We start from the raw sequence: 7,638 nt of genomic DNA, 5'->3' as shown, positions 1-7,638 counted from the left end.
CGCTCTTGCTCAGGCTGGTTTCGAACTCCTGACCTGGAGCAATCCGCCCGCCTCGGCCTCCCAGAGAGCTAGGATTACAGGCGTGAGCCACCGCGCCCGGCCCCCCCTGTGTTCTTATTCATATACCTCTCATGTTGTTCCAGCGTATTGTGGGGGTACCAATGTTAAGGTCGGGTGCCTTGCCCTCTCCAAGCCTCCCCCCTCGGGTCAGAGCTTCAAGTGCGCCCATCCCCCAGTCGGTGCGCACCCACCCCATGCCTAATGGATGTGTATGCCCCTCCCCTCCCCCCACCCGCCCGCCCGACACCCACCCGATGAAGGTGATTCCTCTCTGTCCACTTAGGCGTCCATCCGTTCGTACCAATTTGCTGGTGAGCGCGCTCACGTGGTGCTCGTGTGTCCATTCTTGGGATACTTGGCTTACTGGAACGGGTTCCAGCTCTGGCCAGGAGAACACGAGAGGCGCCCTCTCACCGCTGCTCCTCACAGCCGAATGGCACTCCGTGGTGTCCACGCGCCACATTTTATTGATGCACTCCTGGATGGATGGGCACTCGGGTCGCTTCCACGTCTTTGGGATTGTGAATTGTGCCCTAACTGTAACCCTAACCCTTACCCAGCCCGTCTCCTCTGCCCCTGCCTGACGCACTCCTCCCCGGCCAGGCCCGTCACTGTCCTGGGCCCCCGCCTGACCGGCTCCTCCCCGCCCGGCCGGTCACCGTCCTCTGCCCCTGCCTGACACGCTCCTTCCCGCCCGGCCTCTCACCGTCCTCGGCCCCTGCCTGACCGGCTCCTCCGTCGCCTGGGCCTTCCAAGGGCTTGGTGTGGATGCTGCTTCCAGGAAGCCCTCCAGAAACCCGGCAGCAGGGTGGCCGCAGCAGTCTCCAGCAGCCGTCCCTAAGTCGCGTGAGTGCGGGGGACGTGCCCCCGCTGTGCCGCGGGGGCCCAGCCTGGTGTCTTCCCTGAGGCCCTGCGGCTGCCGGCTGGGCTGCCGCTCCCCGCAAGGGGAGAGCCGCGGAGGTGGGGACCGCCTCCTGATGGGGACGTACACGCAGCTCTCCACGTCGGATTCCGGGGCTCTCTGTCCTGCCCGAAGGCCCAGCTGGCCTGCGGGTCCTTAGAGTGGCAAAAACCTCCGAAAACTGAGACTGAGGGTCCGGTGGGTGTCTGCACTTTTGTGCTGGGCACCCCAGGGAGGCCCGGGGGCTGGCTGGACAACGTGGTCTGCTGGGCGGGGGGGGGGGGTTGGAGGAGCAACTGATGCCCTTTGCACTTTGGGTAGCAAGAGTCTGAGGTGTCTCTGAGCCCTGTGCCCTGTGGGGGCGGGGCGGGGGGGAGGAGGAGGAGGAGGAGGAGGAGGTGGGAAGGGCCGGGGCCTGCAGTCCTGTTCCCGGGGTGGCACGGCAAGTGGCTTCTTCCACAGGCTGCTTGGCCTGGGCTCCCTGCACCTGGGCCTTTGGAGGACCGGCCCTGTGCTTGCCAACACTTCCTGCAGGGACCCAGAGCTGGGAGGTGGCATCTCTCAGCCCTGGGTCGGGCAGAGCCCCAGCGGGCCATGCCCACAACCTCTCTCAGCACCGGTCCCCCAGAAGGCTCCTTTGGGACCAGGATTCTCTTGCGGTGACTCTTTAAGGTCTGGCCCCTGGATGGAGGGGCACCAGGAGTAGAGGAGCAGGAAGGGGAAGGGGGTGGCCATGCGAGGGGACACTTTGAGGCCAAGTCCCAGCTTCAGCCTGATCCTCCTGGGAACCCCGCTCTGAGACAAGGAGCCGGGCTTCGCATTCCCACAGCAGCCAGTCGTGGGCTGAGGACACCTGGGGCGTTGGGAACTCCCTGGCTTCTCCTTGGTTTAACATCTAGAGCTGCTTGTGAATCGCGCCGCCACACACACCCGAGTGCAGGTGTCTTCCGCACAGACTGCGGGCCTCGCTCTTCTGAATGCCGCTAGCTCGCCACCCACCCACGGGTGAACCTGGTCAGGGTGCTTTCTCTCAGGGGCAGACTCTTTTCCGGGCGGGCTACCGGTGTCTCTGTTTGCTCGTTTCTTTCTTCCATTTCGGGAAAGTCTTCCTTGCTGGGTGTGGAAATCTCCTATGCCTTCCCTCGCCTATTCTGTCAGCTTTCAAATTCTCCTTCAGTTGCCACCCTCACAGATGGATTAGGAAACTCTTTCCGGTGCACTCATTAGTGAAATGACCTCCAGGAAGCTGGAATCCAATATCTAATGGCCGATTTTTAGCGAGTCCACACGCCAGGGTGGTCGGGGTCCAAAGCAGCCCCGGCCAGGCCCAGGCCCCTTGGACTGGGCCACAGGAGGACACGGAGGAGGGTCCCGGCCCCCACGAAGCGGTGCCGGCAGTTCTCCACGGGCTTGGGCGTTTTCCAGAGGTAGGAGATGGAGGGGACTGATTTCTTCAGCGCCCCCCAAACCACGCCACCCCACCCCACCCATGGGACACATCCCCAGAGAGAGACGCCCCATACACTGGCTGTGCCCCAGCCCTGGCCCGGGGGAATAGGCGGCAGCCCACCCACAGGGCGAGGGGGGGGCGCAGCTGAAAGGGGTTGTGGGGGAGGGCGGCCCCTGGCTGGGGTCAAAGGGCGAGCGTCCCGCGCGTGCGGAGTCAGCGGCAGCGACGCGCTGGGGGTGGGCAGCGGGTAGGTGAAGGAGGCCGGGCGAGGAGACGAGGGGGGCTGGGAGGGCTCCACCTTGGCGAGTCCAGCCGTGGAGGCGCATCTTGTGTGAGTGTGAGTGAGTGTGAGTGTGTGTGTGTGTGTATAGAGAGACAGCCCCCCACCCCGCCCCGCCCCGCCCCGCCCCGCCCATCACCCCCCTCCCTGGGAGCCCGCGGGACCCGGCCGGCCCGGCCCCGCCCGGCGCGGGGCCTGGGGCGGGAGGCGGCGGCGGGGAAGCCCAGAGAGGCTCGGCTTCTCGAGCGGGGCAGGGGCGCCCTCCGCCGCCGTCTAGGGCCACACCACCCTGAACGCCCCCGATCTCGTCTGGTCTCGGAAGCTAAGCAGGGTCGGGCCTGGTTAGTACTTGGATGGGAGACCGCCTGGGAATACCGGGTGCCACAGGCTGCTCCTTTTTTTTTTTTTTTTTTTTTTCTTGCCTCTTGTTCTGTCCCCTTTCTGGGAGCGCGGCGGCGGCCCGGGGTGGGGGTCACCCCCACCCTCAGCGCCCGCGCGGTGCCTGGCGCCCCAGCCCGCACCGTGGGGCCTCCTCTTGTCCCAAGCCGCGACACCGCCGCCACGCGGCAGCATGCGTGGCATCTGGACTGTCAGGTCTCAGACCAAAGGTCTGCTCTGTGGGAACCGACACGCTGGAGGAAACCTTGAGAGTCTGAGAGGGGAGGGAGTTCCAGAAGAAGGCCAGGATGTCATTTTGAGGGAGTATGTGACCAGAACTCATCCCGTTGCTTTTGGGGTTCTATGGGCTACACGCAGGAATCTTTGGTGGTGGCACCTGATGTTGGGGGATCCGGAGTCACACCCAGACCTGCTCCACAGGCCTCCTTTTACTTTTCTCTTCGGATTCATTATTTTTAAAAAGTGTCTCTTACCTCTAGGATTGCATTTTCTTTTCTCTCTCTTTTCAAGCAGATGATGGGAGTACAAGTATTCAGGTGACATGTGTTGCCCGTGCCGCCCTCCCCCCTGTGTTCTTTTTTTTTTTTTTTTGAGACAGAGTCTCGTTTTGCTGCCCAGGCTAGAGTGAGTGCCATGGCGTCAGCCTAGCTCACAGCAACCTCAATCTCCGGGCTCAAGCAATCCTGCTGCCTCAGCCTCCCGAGTAGTTGGGACTACAGGCATGCACCACCACGCCCGGCTGTGTTTTTCTATATATATTAGTTGGCCAATTAATTTCTTTCTATTTTTAGTAGAGACGGGGTCTCGCTCTTGCTCAGGCTGGTTTCGAACTCCTGACCTGGAGCAATCCGCCCGCCTCGGCCTCCCAGAGAGCTAGGATTACAGGCGTGAGCCACCGCGCCCGGCCCCCCCTGTGTTCTTATTCATATACCTCTCATGTTGTTCCAGCGTATTGTGGGGGTACCAATGTTAAGGTCGGGTGCCTTGCCCTCTCCAAGCCTCCCCCCTCGGGTCAGAGCTTCAAGTGCGCCCATCCCCCAGTCGGTGCGCACCCACCCCATGCCTAATGGATGTGTATGCCCCTCCCCTCCCCCCACCCGCCCGCCCGACACCCACCCGATGAAGGTGATTCCTCTCTGTCCACTTAGGCGTCCATCCGTTCGTACCAATTTGCTGGTGAGCGCGCTCACGTGGTGCTCGTGTGTCCATTCTTGGGCTACCTGGCTTACTGGAACGGGTTCCAGCTCTGGCCAGGAGAACACGAGAGGCGCCCTCTCACCGCTGCTCCTCACAGCCGAATGGCACTCCGTGGTGTCCACGCGCCACATTTTATTGATGCACTCCTGGATGGATGGGCACTCGGGTCGCTTCCACGTCTTTGGGATTGTGAATTGTGCCCTAACTGTAACCCTAACCCTTACCCAGCCCGTCTCCTCTGCCCCTGCCTGACGCACTCCTCCCCGGCCAGGCCCGTCACTGTCCTGGGCCCCCGCCTGACCGGCTCCTCCCCGCCCGGCCGGTCACCGTCCTCTGCCCCTGCCTGACACGCTCCTTCCCGCCCGGCCTCTCACCGTCCTCGGCCCCTGCCTGACCGGCTCCTCCGTCGCCTGGGCCTTCCAAGGGCTTGGTGTGGATGCTGCTTCCAGGAAGCCCTCCAGAAACCCGGCAGCAGGGTGGCCGCAGCAGTCTCCAGCAGCCGTCCCTAAGTCGCGTGAGTGCGGGGGACGTGCCCCCGCTGTGCCGCGGGGGCCCAGCCTGGTGTCTTCCCTGAGGCCCTGCGGCTGCCGGCTGGGCTGCCGCTCCCCGCAAGGGGAGAGCCGCGGAGGTGGGGACCGCCTCCTGATGGGGACGTACACGCAGCTCTCCACGTCGGATTCCGGGGCTCTCTGTCCTGCCCGAAGGCCCAGCTGGCCTGCGGGTCCTTAGAGTGGCAAAAACCTCCGAAAACTGAGACTGAGGGTCCGGTGGGTGTCTGCACTTTTGTGCTGGGCACCCCAGGGAGGCCCGGGGGCTGGCTGGACAACGTGGTCTGCTGGGCGGGGGGGGGGGTTGGAGGAGCAACTGATGCCCTTTGCACTTTGGGTAGCAAGAGTCTGAGGTGTCTCTGAGCCCTGTGCCCTGTGGGGGCGGGGCGGGGGGGAGGAGGAGGAGGAGGAGGAGGAGGTGGGAAGGGCCGGGGCCTGCAGTCCTGTTCCCGGGGTGGCACGGCAAGTGGCTTCTTCCACAGGCTGCTTGGCCTGGGCTCCCTGCACCTGGGCCTTTGGAGGACCGGCCCTGTGCTTGCCAACACTTCCTGCAGGGACCCAGAGCTGGGAGGTGGCATCTCTCAGCCCTGGGTCGGGCAGAGCCCCAGCGGGCCATGCCCACAACCTCTCTCAGCACCGGTCCCCCAGAAGGCTCCTTTGGGACCAGGATTCTCTTGCGGTGACTCTTTAAGGTCTGGCCCCTGGATGGAGGGGCACCAGGAGTAGAGGAGCAGGAAGGGGAAGGGGGTGGCCATGCGAGGGGACACTTTGAGGCCAAGTCCCAGCTTCAGCCTGATCCTCCTGGGAACCCCGCTCTGAGACAAGGAGCCGGGCTTCGCATTCCCACAGCAGCCAGTCGTGGGCTGAGGACACCTGGGGCGTTGGGAACTCCCTGGCTTCTCCTTGGTTTAACATCTAGAGCTGCTTGTGAATCGCGCCGCCACACACACCCGAGTGCAGGTGTCTTCCGCACAGACTGCGGGCCTCGCTCTTCTGAATGCCGCTAGCTCGCCACCCACCCACGGGTGAACCTGGTCAGGGTGCTTTCTCTCAGGGGCAGACTCTTTTCCGGGCGGGCTACCGGTGTCTCTGTTTGCTCGTTTCTTTCTTCCATTTCGGGAAAGTCTTCCTTGCTGGGTGTGGAAATCTCCTATGCCTTCCCTCGCCTATTCTGTCAGCTTTAAAATTCTCCTTCAGTTGCCACCCTCACAGATGGATTAGGAAACTCTTTCCGGTGCACTCATTAGTGAAATGACCTCCAGGAAGCTGGAATCCAATATCTAATGGCCGATTTTTAGCGAGTCCACACGCCAGGGTGGTCGGGGTCCAAAGCAGCCCCGGCCAGGCCCAGGCCCCTTGGACTGGGCCACAGGAGGACACGGAGGAGGGTCCCGGCCCCCACGAAGCGGTGCCGGCAGTTCTCCACGGGCTTGGGCGTTTTCCAGAGGTAGGAGATGGAGGGGACTGATTTCTTCAGCGCCCCCCAAACCACGCCACCCCACCCCACCCATGGGACACATCCCCAGAGAGAGACGCCCCATACACTGGCTGTGCCCCAGCCCTGGCCCGGGGGAATAGGCGGCAGCCCACCCACAGGGCGAGGGGGGGGCGCAGCTGAAAGGGGTTGTGGGGGAGGGCGGCCCCTGGCTGGGGTCAAAGGGCGAGCGTCCCGCGCGTGCGCAGTCAGCGGCAGCGACGCGCTGGGGGTGGGCAGCGGGTAGGTGAAGGAGGCCGGGCGAGGAGACGAGGGGGGCTGGGAGGGCTCCACCTTGGCGAGTCCAGCCGTGGAGGCGCATCTTGTGTGAGTGTGAGTGAGTGTGAGTGTGTGTGTGTGTGTGTATAGAGAGACAGCCCCCCACCCCGCCCCGCCCCGCCCCGCCCCGCCCCGCCCATCACCCCCGTCCCTGGGAGCCCCCTGGACCCGGCCGGCCCGGCCCCGCCCGGCGCGGGGCCTGGGGCGGGAGGCGGCGGCGGGGAAGCCCAGAGAGGCTCGGCTTCTCGAGCGGGGCAGGGGCGCCCTCCGCCGCCGTCTAGGGCCACACCACCCTGAACGCCCCCGATCTCGTCTGGTCTCGGAAGCTAAGCAGGGTCGGGCCTGGTTAGTACTTGGATGGGAGACTGCCTGGGAATACCGGGTGCCACAGGCTGCTGCTTTTTTTTTTTTTTTTTTTTTTTGCCTCTTGTTCTGTCCCCTTTCTGGGAGCGCGGCGGCGGCCCGGGGTGGGGGTCACCCCCACCCTCAGCGCCCGCGCGGTGCCTGGCGCCCCAGCCCGCACCGTGGGGCCTCCTCTTGTCCCAAGCCGCGACACCGCCGCCACGCGGCAGCATGCGTGGCTTCTGGACTGTCAGGTCTCAGACCAAAGGTCTGCTCTGTGGGAACCGACACGCTGGAGGAAACCTTGAGAGTCTGAGAGGGGAGGGAGTTCCAGAAGAAGGCCAGGATGTCATTTTGAGGGAGTATGTGACCAGAACTCGTCCCGTTGCTTTTGGGGTTCTATGGGCTACACGCAGGAATCTTTGGTGGTGGCACCTGATGTTGGGGGATCCGGAGTCACACCCAGACCTGCTCCACAGGCCTCCTTTTACTTTTCTCTTCGGATTCATTATTTTTAAAAAGTGTCTCTTACCTCTAGGATTGCATTTTCTTTTCTCTCTCTTTTCAAGCAGATGATGGGAGTACAAGTATTCAGGTGACATGTGTTGCCCGTGCCGCCCTCCCCCCTGTGTTCTTTTTTTTTTTTTTTTTTTGAGACAGAGTCTCGTTTTGCTGCCCAGGCTAGAGTGAGTGCCATGGCGTCAGCCT

At 63.4% G+C, this 7,638-nt stretch overlaps 1 non-coding gene and 1 pseudogene across 1 annotated transcript; both read left to right on the top strand.

Moving 5' to 3' along the window:
* The first annotated feature begins 2,962 nt into the window (after nucleotides 1–2,962).
* LOC142866255 (5S ribosomal RNA) lies at nucleotides 2,963–3,081 on the top strand. Its single transcript, XR_012916296.1, has one exon. It is a non-coding gene; the product is annotated as a 5S ribosomal RNA (ribosomal RNA).
* Nucleotides 3,082–6,863: 3,782 nt separating this feature from the next.
* LOC142866310 (uncharacterized) lies at nucleotides 6,864–6,982 on the top strand (annotated as a pseudogene).
* Nucleotides 6,983–7,638: the final 656 nt, after the last annotated feature.

Source organism: Microcebus murinus, unplaced genomic scaffold (assembly GCF_040939455.1).
Source record: "Microcebus murinus isolate Inina unplaced genomic scaffold, M.murinus_Inina_mat1.0 scaf002_hap2_Mmur4.0, whole genome shotgun sequence".
NCBI lineage: Eukaryota > Metazoa > Chordata > Mammalia > Primates > Cheirogaleidae > Microcebus > Microcebus murinus.
Note: the sequence above shows the minus strand (reverse complement) of the source record. Positions and strands in the feature narration are given on the sequence as shown.